This window comes from Passer domesticus, chromosome 10 (genome assembly GCF_036417665.1).
Source record: "Passer domesticus isolate bPasDom1 chromosome 10, bPasDom1.hap1, whole genome shotgun sequence".
Classification (NCBI taxonomy): domain Eukaryota; kingdom Metazoa; phylum Chordata; class Aves; order Passeriformes; family Passeridae; genus Passer; species Passer domesticus.
This window is the reverse complement of record NC_087483.1, coordinates 23,498,274-23,513,906: the sequence shown is the minus strand read 5'-3', so window position 1 is coordinate 23,513,906 and position 15,633 is coordinate 23,498,274. Positions and strand designations below refer to the sequence as shown.

The following is a 15,633-nucleotide window of genomic DNA, read 5'->3' as shown; positions in this document are numbered from 1 at the left end:
CTATTATCTCTTGTAAAAGCTGCAGAGCCCACTACAAATACAAATTAACCACTGTTCATGTTGGAATATAGATAGTTTCAGACAGCAAATAATTTCCTACTTTTTAAATACTACATAAATTTGTATCTACTTCAGCTTTTAAAAACATTTGAATACATTACCCTTCAACAAATGCGCCAATTTTGTAGTTCACTGTGTGTTTGTACTAACTATTTTGGACATGAGTTATTTTGGGTCTTCTCTGACAAGAAGTACCTCAGTTCCTGTTATTTGATTTTTGGCAAATGCAGTGTAGAAAGCTAGCATAATAAAATATTTAAAAAACTTTATTGCTGTACCATTTGGTACTCAAGGACTACATCCCAGAGTTCTATAATTTCACTTATAGGTTTGTGGGTGACTGGGACCATCCTCACATTAGTGTATTTTTCCACTGCAGAAAATACCTGCTTTTAAAGTACAATTCAGGTATGACAGAAGGAACACTAACCTAAACTGCTAAACTAATGTGTGAGCACTTCTCCAGTCCCACTATGTGCAATGAATCAAACAGTGAAGCATGAGAGAGGAAGTGAATAAATGAGCTCACTTGCAGTAATTTACTATGCAGCTTTCTATACTGCACTCACACAAGCAACAACATTTTAAATTGTTATGTATTGGCCTGTTACTGTGTCTTATCCACCTGTGAAAATGAGCTCACTCAATCCTTGCATAGGTCACATAATAAAAGCTTATGTTTGTATGGAAGGTAGTCAGTTGCCTAGGGATTGTTCTGGAAGAAAGTAACTGAACAGCATACCGGAAAAAACACAGAATCTATGACTTCTTTTGTTACAGCACTGAGTTGAATGTATTGAAATGAACAGCTTTTAGGTGGTTGGTTCTATATGCTGTTAAATAACCAGCATTCCTTCTGGTTTCCGTTGAATTCCATGTACTGTTCAAGGGGAGTGCTACTTGAAAAAAGAATGGTGGCATTTCTTTTCTTCTCTATTCTCATTAAGTGCAAGGTATGAGTAACACCAAGGTTGTGGCTTCAAACCCCATATGGGCCATTTGCTTAAGGGCTGGACTCAATGATCCTTTTGGGTCCCTTCCAATTCTGACCATTCTATGATTCCACTGAAAATCAAGGATTAGCAACCTTTTGAGGGGAGCCTCCCAGAACACAATTTTGGTTTTCAACTTAGAGGTTAAATATGATAGTAGAAACTCAGCGGAAGCTGGAAGATTCCGTCTGGGGAATTGTTAATCAGTGCTAATTGATATCTCACGTGCATGAACTGTGGGATTCTGGCTTCTGATCTTTGGAAGGTCCCCATAAGATACAGTAGCTGTGATCTCCTAAACCTTGATCGACCTTGGTGTGTGCAATTTAAAACTGATAAAACATACTATAGACTTTTGGCTTAATTTTAAATTGATTAAAAAGGCCTCTATGTATCCTTGCAAAAAAAAATGAGGTTAGTTCAACGCTAAATAAAAATTAATAGGTATTTGTAGAGTCTAAACATGCTCCTCAAAGTAGCCTTCCATTAACTTTCCTTTTATGCAAATTTTCTTACCTGTATTTATGAGTAACATAAATACAGTAGTAACATAGGAAATGAAAAAAGTATATTTTCAGAGATACAAATGGAAGGTAGAACTCTAGCTTTTTCATGGGTATTTTTAGGCATCTTTGGAAATCATATACATCGTTGTTTTTACAGGAACATGACTGTAGGGCTTACATTCCAGGTTTGGATTCCTATAAAAACCAGGAACTTACAAAACCTAACAAACAAGGGCTATCTTAAGATGCCTGGGAAAAAAATACTATATTTACATGCTGTCATGCAGTACTATACACAGAAGCAGAAGAGTGTTTTTTCCAACATTAAGGAACTGAGAAATGATGGTGCAAATTAGATTATAAATTGAATGTAATTACATGTGTACTTCTTACTACATGTAACCAAGGATATTGCATATGATAATGTAAATATGTATTACTTGTTTACATGGATATTTTATTGAGTGACTAAGAGATATTGCCAAATATTTTCTATTTCAGAAGTCTCTTTCTATTGCTTTTATTTCAGAAAATTCCTTCCTCTGTTTCTAACTGTTCACAAGAACCTAAAAATTTATTTTATTATCCAAAGTGCTTATTTGTAGATGAGAGCAAATATTTAATTATAATGTCTCTTTTTGTTATTCTTTTTTTTATGTACTAATAAAAGTGATTTTTTGAGCTTGTGATACTACTGAGTACAGATTTTTATTGCGGTACTATATTGAGTACAGAGTACAGATTTTTATTATGGTACTATATTGAGTACTGAGTACAGATTTTTATTATGGTCATATAACTTTCTAAATTTGGATAAAGATCAAATTATTTGTAAATTACTTTTTAAAAACAGGAGGAGAGTTGTACAAAGTTTCTTACACATGTCTTAATTTCAACTATTTATGATGATCTTTATGAAGAAATTTATGTACTCTGTAGTCTTAGGAACATAGTATTTAACAGAAAGTGAAAAAATTCACTGTATAAACAATTCGTATTTCATCTTCTGATCGTAACAGAAGTTCCTCACAGCAGTTAGAGGGAAGTAAAAAACAAACCAAAACTATCTTATCATGAGAATGCGATCGCAAATATGGGAAGATCAAGAATTCTGATACATAATGGTATGCATTATGCACTGTAAGACTGAAATACCCTTAGATAAGTAACAGCCACACTAAGCACAGACCCCATGGAATCTTACCCAATTCAACATCCGCATATCAAGTTAGTCATAAATAGGTTAATGATCATAAAATGCTATAAAAGTAAAATCATCTGTATGAACGTATTGGTAACAACTAAGAATTAAGGTATTCTTGAATTTAATAAGTTTAATTGGAAATTATCCTGAAAGTGTAGAGCATAAATGATTTGTGAATACCATAAGCTGTTGGCTAAAATTTTCCAACATTTTCATCATCATGGAATAATAAAAAATACTATTACAAACATCAACGTCGCAGAAAACCTGTTGTATTCAAACCTGACAATTCCCTGTTGCTGAGAACTTCCCTTAACTGTTGCCTGTGGGCTGGATGTGTTGGGGAAAATTCTGGTTAAACAGTCCATGTTTTTAAAATATGGTGATTAATAAAAAATGCAGTAAAAGCTCAATTGCATTTAAAATTGAAAGAGGGGACTCAAATTTTTACAGGAGTCATTTGTGTGGAAAAACTGGTTTTTTTTAAGTAGTCGATGGAACCCTTGTAACTTACAATACAGATCTTTGCATTGTGTTATGTATGAGCAACACTTGTGATCTCTGTAAGACTAGTGGGCAGTAATGAGGGGTAAACTATTAGTCAGGTAGAAATTCAAGTCCAGGTCAACAAAATGGATAACAACTATTCCAGGCAATTCAGCTAAGAGAAGAGAAGAGGTAATGTTGAGTTACTATTATATACAAACCAGAAACCTAAAAAAATGACAGGGCTCCAGAAAACTCTTACAGAAGAAGCAGAAACAATGGGTATAGATTTCAACAAGCTCAGTTATGTTCACCAAATGCACTCATCAGAGCCTCAGCCAACAAATGTTAGCATGGGGCTTGAGTTTACAGCTGAGTCCATGGCCACTTACACTGACTACTCACTTACTACTGGCTCTCAAATTTCATATTTTTCTGGTCACCAAGTCATGTCACAGTTGCAAATACAGTTGTCATATAAAAGTTTTGAAAATGTTTGCAATTTGTAGTTCAATTTTCACAGGCTTTTAATTCCAACAAAATTTAAAAATCCATTAAGTAGTACTCAAATTCTGCAGGATGTAACCAAATATTAGTCTGATTAATAGTGCGATGGTTTATTTTTGTGGCAGATGATCCTGCTCATATGTGTATATAAGCAGTAATCCACTAGGTGGCAAGCACTACCAAAACGGCCTTTGGCAGATGCTAGACTGCCTTACTTTTAGGTGATACAGCATGATGAGTCACCTGCCTCAAAAGGAAAAGCACAAGGTTAGTAGTCAAAAAACACACAGTCATGTCAGAGTTTATGTATTCACTTCTCTTTTCAAGGGCCCACTCAGAATACAGTATTTCTTCACCTCTGGTGCTGGAAATTGTTCTTTATTGTGTTCCACCTCCGAGCTCTTAAACTTCTGTTTGTAACTTTTGTGCAAATCCAAGCTTAGTTAAAAGACACAATAACAAGATCAGAAAAGCATGAAAGTTTAGGGATAAGCTCATATACAAGATCTGAAAGTAGCAAGAAATAGGAAAAGAACAGGAACTTCCAGTACTTTTACCATTTTACCTTGAAGTCTAAAGAAAAAAAAAAACTGATCCTGAAAAAGTAAACATGAGCGCCAATTTCAAATAACAAAAAAGTACATGCTGCCATCAGATACATGCTAACAGCTTCTGTTCTTAATTTAATCTCTCTGTGGATACCAGCTTGTTTCCTGATGATGTTTTCTGATCGATTCCACTGAACAGATTAGTTTCAGTGCTACTAAAGCTATTTTTACATGGTATGCTAGTGCTATTGCTTGATCTTACTTGCTGACCCATTCTCTCAGTCCACACTGGAAGTTATTGTGTCTCCTATGGCTAACTAGTACTGATGTGGACAAGGCACTGTGGTTTTTCACAAAGCTTGCTATTCGTGTTTAGGTCAATAAAGTGGCAAAATTCGTGTAATTCTGATTCTCCAGGACATTGCTCTCATTATTGTTATGACTACTAGACCTAGAAGAAATACTAGTTTAAAATACCCTAGCAATGCAGCTTGAATGCTTGACATTTTTGTTAAAAACATAATTGCTGTTGCAGTTAAGGAATAGCTCATATATTACTGTGGCAAAGGGAGCACTAATATTGTCTGGTTCCTGTTTCTGATCGGTTGTAGAGACGGAGATTAAAAGTACAAGAAAATTTACATGACTGTTCATTGCTGTGATTACTGCATTTGTAATGAGGAATTTGAACCAAAGTTCAGTAAGGCACAGCCTCTGTTATTATTTTAATTTGTTTCAATGCAAGCCTGACAATGGATAATAACGACCCTGAATACAATAAGTCTTAGTGGGCCTTACCAGCCTCACCTGGGAGCCTCAACCCCCACACTCCTGCTCATGAGTCCAGGGCCTTTAATCCTGCTCCATCTGGGTGTTCCAGTGCTTGCCTGCATCCCTTGGACCTGATTTCCTGGTCTGATTTCTGCCTGGTCCCATCTCCCTGCACCTGCCTAGTGACCACAGGACTCCGACCTCAGTAGGTCAGGTTGGACCTGACCTACAGGTGTGGATACTGGCTGGACCTGACCTACTGTGGATACTGGCATGACCTGTGGATTGACTTTCCAGCATAACTGTCAACCTGCTTCAGCAGCTGAACCTGCTTGCCCTTTCCTGCAATTGGTGCCTGCCCTGCTGCCAGCCATTCCTCATTGCATCCTGCCAGCAACCTTGCATGTTCAGCCTGTACTGTGAACTGGGTAGATCAGTCTTCATGAAGTATTTGCTGTAGACAAACAGCGGCTTCCCCATTTATAACTACTTGTTCTCTTCATGTTATTTTATGGAAGTACTTTGCTTTAAAAGCCTTAAAATTATATTTTAGTTATAACAGATAAACAATGGATGAGGTGCATGGAGTGAACAAAGATATTTGCCAGACAGTTACTCAACAACAATAAAGCACCTTTTTCTTCTGCATTTCCAATTCTACTGAATGATGCCATCATTTCACAGGTCTCCATTCCTAACAAGAGCAGCAGTACGAAACATGCATTTCCATGTAGAAAAGTATGCTTTTTTAAAAATCTGCAGCGATAAATCTGAAATCAGATAAATCGGATAAATCTTGTCCTCACTTTATTCCATACTGTAAGCAGAAGTTACAAGAGCCTAGCAAAACACAACTGTGGCAGATCTCAAAATGCTGCAGTAGAAGTTTTCCTAGCTCTTTGGTCTGTACTGACAATTATGCAGCTGGGAAAAAAGACTGCAGCTCTGAAAAGAAGGCACGATTTGTTATACATGGATTTGGATGAACTCTTCTCTGCTACCAAGAAGCAGAAACCTAATGATGGCACTGCAAAAGCCTGGGAAGAATTTATCCATGAGACAAGCAACTGTATAAGCACAAGCACTATTTGAGTAAACAAGTTTGCATATAGACCTAAGCACTGCTCTCCTCTGCTCAAATAAATGCAAGAAAATTCACAGGCAATACATGCAGTCAGCAATTCCCACATACAATAGTTGTTCAAAACCCCTCCACAGAGTTACCTCACTTTGAAAAAAAGGTATCTTTAAGTAAGAATTGCTTCCAGAGTTTTTAGCTGACTTCAGGGACAGGAAAGTTCACTGTTACTCCAGTCTCTGACTGCACTTGTACTCCATTTGTACCTGCTTTCAATATGAAGTCAAATATTCTGGCACAGAATCACATGGAGTGCTTCTTTTGATTTCTTCCTTTGTAAGCCTACATCAGCCATCATGGAGTCTTGTGTACTCTGTTTGAACCTCTTTTCTTATTTTCAATGGTTATTCAGGTACTAACTATAGGAAACTCTATCAAGGAATCTACACACGGTTTGAGCTCGTCACAGCAATGCCTTGGTCTTCCTAAGTGAAGAGGTAACTACAATCCTGTGAGAGTTCAGACATTTCTGCACATTTTCCTACAACCTGTATTATTTTTCACTTTCTAACATTATGCTTTCCAAGCCACTGAGGTACATGTGCTCCATTCACTAATTAACATTTCCTTCTTATTCCAAACGCCTTTCTCCTGTTCTTCTGTGAACATTTTACTCCTATCTTTGTATTCCCTGAATCTCTGCTCTAGCAAAAAAATCTTTATATTTCTCAGTATATTTTTTTCTGGTTTAAAACCTAATCAATCTCTCATCCTGGGGAGGGTAGTTCACTTCAGTCTTAGTAGGACAGCTCCTCCTCATGCCTTAAAGGACTGATTCAATCTGAAGTAAGCTCTTGTGGAATGTAATAAATGCTTACAAAGACATCAGCCCAGTAAGTACAAATTTTGTACATCAGCCCAATAAGTACAAATTTAAATTATATTGCAAACCCTACTGCCAGTTTTATTATGTTGTCACCATGTTTATGATAGTAATTTTTATTATACTTAGTGTTCCTTTGCCTATCTCTAAACATTTAAACATCCCTAAGCAAACAATAACCATAATAAAAAATACCTTGGGGTTTTGATCTAAAATTTTGAATTTCAATTAAAAATATTTTTGTGGCTTTAGAGCCAATCTGTAGATAGAATACATTAAATTAATTCCACCAGCTACATCCAACAATTTTGGTTACTTTGTAATTTCAGGTCTGACTCATTTTGAGAGAAGACAGCTTGTGTAGCCTCTATGTAAAACATAGGAAAAGCAGAAACTTCCATTTGTTCTCTTTATAGATTTGTTTATTCAGAAAGAAGCTTTGAAATAAAAGACTTTGAAAGGCTGGCTGAATAATGAGTTGTCATTCTTTGAAGGCATATTATCTTTAAAAATACAAGAAAACCTGAGGGTTTCTAATGAGTAGAACCCTTTGATTTTTGAAAGAAAATAAATGGAAGAGTTTGAAAAGATTTTTTTCTTGTATTTCTTTTCCTTCTCCTGGGGCTGCCTGTTGCTCTTATGTGGAAGCTTCCTGCTGATCTGACTTTTTATTCTGCTGTGAGACTGATGCCAAGATTTACGATTGCTGTGGATAGGAACTGGATTTAGCATAAGGAAGATAACTGCTTTTCCCTTAGGGAGAGGCACAAAAGGGAAAGACAGAGAGGGCCCAGAGACAATAATATCTGAAGCTATATGCTTGGTCAATTATTTTATTCATCCTCTATTTTAGATTATGCTCCAACTAATAAAAGGCAAGAAAGCTGCTGGTCTCAAGCCAGGAACACAGATAAGCAAGAAAACTTTGTGGTTTCATGCAAATGTCCAGCTATAATGGAAGCAATGTTCTGTTTTTATACAGAAGTGACACAGTGCCCCTTGTAACGTAAGTGTAATTAACAAAAACTCTCATCAGAATCTGTCAGGCAGAGATTTGCCTTCTATGCAGTATCCTTCAGCAAAGTGAAAAAGGTGAGTGTAGAACTGTGCATCATTGCAATTATTTTAGCAATTCATTCTCTGTACAGTCTTTTGCACATTCTACAGTTTTCAATTACCTTCTCTAGACATTTAAAGAGGTAAAGATTTTTGCTTATAAGGCAGACTTGAAATTATTTACAGCCAGTTGGCAGACAGTTGTCTTCTGTTAACCCACAGTGCCCACAGAAAATGCAATTTTTTGAGGTACTGGAAAAAGTTTGCATCAAAATGCAGGGAATTTCCCAAGCAAGGCAAGACTCCACTCTAAAAGCAGGGGAGCAAAATGTAAAACCCCAAACCAAGCCTCAATTTGCCATGATTTGCAAAGAAAAGAAATTCTTCTTGTAAATCCACCCAAAGATAAAATTATTAATATTTCTTTGTTGCTTGAAATAATGAAAAATCTTAACCTAGAAAGTGAGCTTAGCATTCCACAAGTCAATACACTTTATAAGTATTGTCATACACATGTAGCCATTTACTACAAAATAAACAAAATGAAAAATATTTTATGTTTCACTAGGTCAAGAAGCACTGCTAGAGACTTGCTTCAATTCATTGCAGTGTCACTTGAAATCCAGTTTTCATAAACATGAATCTTCCTTTCCAGACAGACAACCAAATAACATTGAATTTGATGACAGAGAGCTCATGCAATTAGTTTTCATTGATTTAAATATATGCTTATGTTTCTCAGCTGTTGTCAGTTTTGCAACAGTATTTTTTATTCAAGGTTGGCAAAAAGCATTTAACCACATCTTAACTGGACTTGGCTGCACAGTTCTGGCTGCTGGCAGATTCTGCTAAAATCTCTTCACTCTTCAGAATAGTTTTGTGTATGATGAACCCTAATCCACTATCTGTATGCAGCTGTACACAGAATCAAATCAAAATCAAGTTAAGAAATCTTGCAGAATGAATCAGTGAACAGTGTTTAAGAGAGAACTGAGTTTGTAAAATACATTTTAAAATGTGACACAGATTTCCTGATGGTATGATAAGTCTAACATACTGCAGTAAGCCTTCCATCTGAACACGTGGCAGGAAAAATACAAAACACAAAGTTCAAAAAATCCAGTAAAATTGTGAAGTCTTTTGTAATATTGGTTCTGCAGATCCCATTACCTCTCGAGTTCAGATACAGAATCTCATATGCAATCCTTTTGCAAACAAAACAGGCATCCTGGTAAAAGACACTTGTGTGGTCTAGCATGACATTCTAGAAGTTGTTTGAGATATATGCAATATACCTAGGATGTTCCTGCATCAATGTATTCTAGCATCATGGTTTTGGCAGACCCTTCAGTACAAAATCAGTTCTAATTTGTACTTAACATCTTTATTCAGCAGTCTCAGAAGCTCCATCCTGCACACTTCCCCAGTGTCCTGCCACCTAGTTTTGCACACCTAGCTGTCTTTCTGTTATTTGGCATAGTTTCTTTTCACTTCAAGCTAAGTATGGAATAAAATATTTCTCTTTAAATGCTTATCCCCTCTCTTTTTCTGTGGTTAGCCTACACACGTGGTAGCCTTCCGTTTACCTTTCAAGCTACTTCAGAATGTAACAACATTTTTGCTCTAATTTTAGAACCTTAATCAGAACTTCTTTTTTGTATTCACATGCAAAACAACAGCAAAGAGAACCTCACTGTACCTTTAAAGACTCAGAACACCAAGGTTTGATCAGTATTCTGGAAGAAGTCCTTTAAAAATGGAAATCTGGGGAACACCTACTTTTCAGCACTACAGTGCAGAGCAGAGATCTTTGGCATACTGATGACAAAATCTGCAGAGTCCCTTTTAGCTCTCTGGGGAGTCCTACAAATTTGAGATGCAGTAGTCCACGGTTCAATTACTTGCTGGAATGGATTCTCCACAAGTAGGGATAATCCTTCATTTGATGCTTACTCACTTGGACACATTTCTGTATTCCATACTGGCCATTCCAGGCCTTGCAATGCTTTTTTTTTCTCCCCAGATTGTGTTTCCACATTAGCTGATATTATTACACTTATTTGGATGAAATGGCACTTTTCTTTTATGAACTTCTCATTAGCTTAAAATAACTTTTCAAAGCAATTTTCTCCAGACTATCATGCTTGTTCTCAGGCTGTCACACGTTTTTCTGTTTTTAGTTTGAAGGGGGCCACTCAGTATTTGTTAGGATCACACTTTCAAGTATGCAGATACAGCTGGTTTCATTAAATACTTACCAAATGCAGTATTCCTTATTTTTATTCTTTTTAAAATATTTACCTCTTAACTATAATAGGCCCTCAAACACCACTTGAATTTTTTTTTCGTTTTGAAATTCCTCCTGAAGTTTATCTTCTCTCTGGTTTTGTAACAGCTTTAAGGTATTTAGAGCATCTTGACTCAGCATCTGGATTTATTAAATAAAATGAATGACAACCTCAATATCCTTACTATAAGAACTATGCAAAAGGTAACATGCATACTATATGAAGTATTGCTATGTTACCTACATTACATAATTTTAGTTTATATAAAAATTGTAATAATAAAGATGCTGTCTCATATCATGGTAAAATACAGCTTAATTACAAATTACAAAACACAAAATAGATGTTAATGCTGTCATTTTAAATCTACAAAAGCAGTATAACTACCTAAGGTTTCACAGAATATGTTCTAGGTGAATAGAGCCCATATGCTATGACCTCATGGTGATACAGATAAATATACATTTCACAATAATGCAGTTTAAGGAAACGAGTTTTGGCACCTGAATGTCAGCAGATGAAGATGGGAGAAATGGAGAAATCAGCTTTATGCAAATCTTACACTGTACCACCTGCCAGCTTGTGTCAGGTACTCTTCAGCTGTCACTGGATCTCCTGTGAACAATTAAAGATTCTAAATTAATACAAATCAGAACAAGCCACAGTTTTTTTACACTAAAAATAATCTTCCTTAGTAATTACATTTTTGGCACGCACTATTACTGAACTTTATTTAGTTAAGAAAATTCTAAAAGCATTTTCAACATTTTCTTAGCAGACACTAAATCAGAATTTCCAATTGCTACAATATCACATAAAAAGTCTATTTAAAATTAATTTTAGTCCATGTCTTGACAGAACAATTTCTCATTGCTCAACTTCCTAGTACCAGCACTGTTCTTCACAGTGCAGAAACAATTAAAAATATACAGAGTCACATCAGCATTCTGTTGAGTCCCACTTGTTCCAGCAAATAAAACAAGGTTGTTTGACAATCACAGATACTGCTTAATCTTTCTGGACAAATAAAAGCCAGTAAATCTAAGCATTATATTTCATTTTGCACAATATTGTGGGATTTATTTTAATAAAATGAACTCTAAGGCCTAATTGATTGGTTTCCATCTTTAATTTAGAGAAAGATTTTCAAAGGCATGAAAGCCTATTAAGAACACATTTAATTGATTTTTGCAGGTCTCGATACAGCATTTACTGCAGCCAGCAGTGAAATTTCCATTGATTTAAATAAGAACAGGTTCAAACCTGCAGAGACCTAGCTGCTTTTTATGCATTGCACAGTAGCCCCTCCATAGCTAGAGATTTCTTCCCTTTGTTTTTGTAAAAATAACCTACATGCTTTTGTACATACACTCAGTACAATTTACTTTATATTAAAAAAAAAAAAAAAAAACAAAAAAAGGTCACATTTCCAAAGGTAATGAAAGTTTTAACACTGAAGACTGAACAGAGTGCAACTGCCATTCAGTTTTATGATGCCTCTCTTTACTGAAGTCAATGGCATTATTTATGAGTAAAACAACCAAAATGTTGAATATGTACTCACTAGAAGTAAGAGAAGATTACTTAAACAAGTTTGAGTAATTATACATAGAACTATGTGTTACTGCTGCAAAAGTGAGGGAAATGTTATCAAATATTCAATTCTATCAATAAATGAAACACTGATTTTATTCTGGTTTATTTAACAAAGAAATGCAACAGAATATTTTTAAAGCATTCCTGTCTAAGAAATAAGGCTTTTCAGAGAATTGTCTCACTGATACATGCAAAGATCAAAAAGGGGTAGTGATGTTAGCATTCCAATTTCATTTAGATGAAACAATAAGATAATTAGGTGTAAAAAATGCACAGTCTTATGTTCAATGCAGTAAAGGATCAATTTCATCTAAAGGCAAGTGGAGTGTGCACTATATCATCTGATCCAAAGGAGTGACCTTCTTGATTCAAATGCAAAATGCCTGTGCCTATTGCAGATGGAATTTACCAGGACAAAATGTTCAATAGAAAGATTACATTTCCACTGGGGCAGAAAGGTATTTGTCAGTGTCTCATTACAGCTGTGATACAAACATCTTGGATTTCAATTAGCTTTGAGATAGAACAATAATCCAGCACTGAAACTGCAGACAAACCTTTGTTTCTTACACCATTGTATGTGGATTTTTGTTTCATTTGCAATAAGATATTGTAAGATTTCCAAAAGAAATAAATGGAAGTAAATAACATTCCAGCCATTTTAATGTCAGCAGTATCACTAAGTGATTGTCTGTCTGATAACTTTGCACTAGGAGGCGAGGGTGACATAATTTACATTTTTTCCAGCATAAATGAAAAGTGCTGAATTCTTTGAACCATAAGTGTCCCATCAGTTCTTCTACCCTCATTGTCCCACCTCCTATTATTAACACAGCATATCCACTCTGATGCTTTTGATCCTTTTCTATGAAAAGTAGTTTGCCTTCCCCATGGAAATAAATATGAAATTGGCTTTAGTGCATATCAGGAGTTCAAACAACGGCCCATAATAATTTCTACCCTATCGAGGTCATGTTTTAACTTCACAAATCTAGAGCTTGCCTCCACTTAAAATGCTTACTTCTAAATACTGTTTGATATTTAAGAAGACTTGTTTCTTCTGAACTGATCGTGGGACTAAGAGAAGGAAGGGCAATTTTTAACCGTCACTTGAACTTCTGTGACTGATCTTGAGTTAACTCCTATAAAACTCTGTATAGTGTTTGTCACCTTTACTTCACACCTGTGTCACAAGGATAACTGTCAGCTTCTGAAATGTGGCAGGAAGAAAGGCTCAGAAACCACATAGGCATGATTCAGGTGTTCATTTCCTTGTTAGGATGAAAGTCATGAACTATTCCATGCAGATATGATTTTAGCAACACTCCAAATTATACACAGTGCCTTCCACTCAAAAGACCTCCTTTCAAATATCAAACCACATAGCTTTAGCAGAAATATATGTGTATATAGATATGTGTGTGTGTGTGAATTTGTATAGACCTAAGTAAGTGTCCATGTTTCCCATCACATATGGTTTTAAGAGTCAAGAAATCCAAATTTTTCTTCAATAAATGCTTTCCAGCATAGGTGTCATCTCACAGGTCTTGACACATGTTAGTGTTCATCTTTCCATTGAGTCAAATCTCCTTTCTGCTCAAGTGCTTTGTAAATGTGGAGCTTGGCTTCTGCTAGTAATAACTGCATTTTCAACTATCAACTTATGTTAAAAGCAAAGATTTAAGCTAAGAAGTAGGAGATATAGTGAGAAAAATTTTATATGAAAAATTGATGCTTATGTCTTGGCTTCATAGTTTAGCTGCAATCTGAATTCATGTAATTTTTCAGGGCTTCTTCCAACACATTGGCAAGTTTCTTATGAAAGAACTAGAAAAGGAACAAATTCTATTTCTGTTTTCAGAAAAATGACTCCATGGCCCCAGTCTTTATTGAATAGAGCTGACTGCTGCTGTGAGTCAGTGACTCAACCAAGCTCATAACAATGTGAAAATACTAAAATTTAACTGTTAGAGCTAACAGTTACAATAGAAAAAAAACAGCACACTTTCTGTCTCCTTATTTACCCTCTGATCTTTTTGGCTAGTAATGCTAACATAATCCATACAAAAGAATCTGTTGTCATCCTAACAAATATCCAAACATATTCTCCTCTTTAGATGAGTACACAAACTTCCTTTAAGGTCAGTGGGAAACAGGTGCACAAACGAGGGCAGAATATAGCCTAGCATACAATACATCTCCCTTGGGCTGATCTCCTGGCAGTGCTCATAAACCCTCTCAAACAGTGCAGGTTTTGGTGAATTACAGTATCCATTAAGAAGCTCTCATTATCTCCTGTCTCAACCACGTAACAGAAAAAAATTGAGAGTGCCATATGCAGACCCCACTGAGGAGGGAGAACCTGGAAATTTTCAGCTGGTAAATGTATTTTCTATAGTGCTTGGCAGGGAATCACCCTCAAGTGCTGGACCATCCACTAGTGGATGTTTTGTGCTAAAGGTTAGCAGACTGCAAAAGGGTTCTCGTGGCAGAAAGGACCCACCATTCATCATCACCTCATTTTGACATGACAGAAAAGAAAAATGTCCATCTAGCAGGAACAGGAAAGAGAGGAGAAACTCTTACAAAATGTATGAAGGTTGTTCAATTATCAGAAGCCATCTAAACAACAGAGGGTTTTTCTAAACTTTTTAAGGTACAGTATGAACCCCGACTCACATGGAACGCTACAGTGGAATAAATAATCAACACTGATTACTGCAGCAATTGAAGTTTTCCTAGCAGCTATCCTAGTAAAGTACCAACCAACCCGTTCAGGTTATTATACCTCACAGGACTGCTACAAAGCCAGTGTTTGTCAGGACAAGTTTCAAAAATACACTCACCAGGCATAACTATTTGTAGATCCAGTCATTGCAAGTAAATTATTCCAATTCTGTAATAGCAGAACATTTAACCTGCTCTGGAGTTATTGCCTCTAAAAGCTTTGTTCATAGGGTGCTGTGAGCACACACTCCACTGGAACTACAGCAATCTTCCCCATAATTCTGCTTTGGTAAGCACAGCCCTGGCAGATCAGCAGGCTGGGGGACCCTGCACCTCACTGCGACAGAGGCCAGCAGCACCTGCCCAGCAGTTACCAAAAACAGGCACAGGACTTTGATACAGGATACAAATCACAGCACACTTATTTGTTTAGGACGACTGGGAAACAGCAAAGCCACTTGCTGCCAGTTCGGAGCTGTATCAAAAGGAGCTGTGCAAGCTCACTGCTGCCCCACGCTCACCATGGGAGCTGTGATGTCGCCAGGGCAGCCAGCGCCACCGGCTGACACGCACAGTGTGTCTGTCACAGAGCGGCTGCGGGGGCCATTTTGTCACCGCTCACACGGCATCAGGCCTTTATACTCGGTATCCCCGGTCACTGCAGGGGTTGTGGTTACCGGCCGCGCAGGGCCCCGCGCTTAAAACCACACAGTTCCACCCACACGACTGGTTTGCACGCTCGGCCGCGGGAGGGGCCTAGCGTGGATCGTCCCTCACTGCCCGGAAGGCAAAGCAGAGGCGAGGGCGCGGTCCCGCACTGGGATGCCGCCTCGGCCCGCTCTGCCCCGCCCGGCCGCTGCCGAGCCGTCCGTGAGGGGAGCTCGATGCGCTCCCGCCATCAGCGAACCGGGGCACGGCGCGCATGCGCGCA

General features: G+C 37.1%; 1 long non-coding RNA gene across 4 annotated transcripts in view; it reads right to left on the bottom strand.

The window, feature by feature from the left end:
• LOC135308894 (uncharacterized) overlaps positions 1-15,537 on the bottom strand; it is a 28,315-nt gene extending 12,778 nt beyond the window's left edge. Inside the window, exons 1-4 of one of the 4 annotated variants that reach the window (XR_010369276.1) lie at positions 14,822-15,534; positions 10,883-10,994; positions 10,393-10,519; positions 1,176-7,741 (exon numbers count right to left, since the gene is read on the bottom strand). This is a non-coding gene — a long non-coding RNA (uncharacterized LOC135308894). Of the gene's footprint in view, positions 1-1,175; positions 7,742-8,593; positions 10,520-10,882; positions 10,995-14,821 lie in introns of those variants that run through there. The other 3 variants (XR_010369277.1, XR_010369274.1, XR_010369275.1) reach the window with 3 other exon arrangements.
• Between the last annotated feature and the right edge of the window lie 96 nt (positions 15,538-15,633).